This window comes from Amphimedon queenslandica, unplaced genomic scaffold, assembly GCF_000090795.2.
Source record: "Amphimedon queenslandica unplaced genomic scaffold, v1.1 AMPQUscaffold_85_Cont27888, whole genome shotgun sequence".
In the NCBI taxonomy this organism is placed as follows: domain Eukaryota; kingdom Metazoa; phylum Porifera; class Demospongiae; order Haplosclerida; family Niphatidae; genus Amphimedon; species Amphimedon queenslandica.
Window position 1 is genome coordinate 1 of NW_003559555.1, and position 855 is coordinate 855.

The 855-nt window shown below is 36.5% G+C and overlaps 2 long non-coding RNA genes across 2 annotated transcripts; both read left to right on the forward strand.

Moving 5' to 3' along the window:
* On the forward strand, nt 1-198 carry LOC109593695 (uncharacterized). Its single transcript, XR_002191115.1, has 2 exons — nt 1-49; nt 96-198. It is a non-coding gene; the product is annotated as an uncharacterized LOC109593695 (long non-coding RNA).
* Nucleotides 199-266: 68 nt separating this feature from the next.
* On the forward strand, nt 267-819 carry LOC109593694 (uncharacterized). The gene is made up of 3 exons (XR_002191114.1): nt 267-370; nt 444-545; nt 598-819. It is a non-coding gene; the product is annotated as an uncharacterized LOC109593694 (long non-coding RNA).
* Nucleotides 820-855: the final 36 nt, after the last annotated feature.

Here is an 855-nt window from a genome sequence, read left to right on the forward strand (position 1 = left end):
AGACGGACTCTGCCATCACTTACTTACTGTAAATGAGCAACTTTACGAAGTACGTATTTCAGTTTGTGTAAATTGTATTTTGTTAGTTGCTTCAGAACGAATCTGTTGATGTTTTTGGTCGCTCTTTGACAAAGTGCTTTCTTCTTTTTGATTCAAATTGTCATCATCTCAAACTACAGCTGGAGGTAAAGAAAGAAACACATACATGTATGTGGATCATTAAATACACATGTACTTCTCTCTCTCTCTCTCTCTCTCTCCCTCTCCCTCTCTCAGTGGTTCCTAAATAAGCTAATGCACACAATACAATTAGATCAGTCAAGACTTCAAGCAGGCAGACAAGAGCTAACATTAGAATGTCTCAATTCAAGTAAGAAAGAGTACATTTATGTACACGAGATTTGTGACAGTTTAATAAATTTTTATGTCTCTCTTTTCTTTAGTTTTGTCACATTCATAATTTTGTATCAGAGTTATATGTTAATTATGATTGCAGTACCTACTGTACTAACGTGTGCGAGAGACTGAGCAAACTACTTGCTAAGGTATGTCAGCCATCAGCTGTTATTAAGCTTAGCCAATTACCCTGTACTATAGTACGGGATATTTGCTAAATATTATTACAGCAAGCATTCCCCAGCTCTTATCACACGATATCATCAACCAACATAATTAGCAATGGAAACACTACTGGCAATGATACTGGCATTAGAATCAACCAACACCACCACTACTGATAGTGATGATTCCAATGATGGTGATACTAATGGAATGTGTACTAAGATTAATGGAGGGAAAGTTGCAGGTGACTGTAATAAAGGAGTAAGTGTGAATTCATCTGCTGGGATCATATTC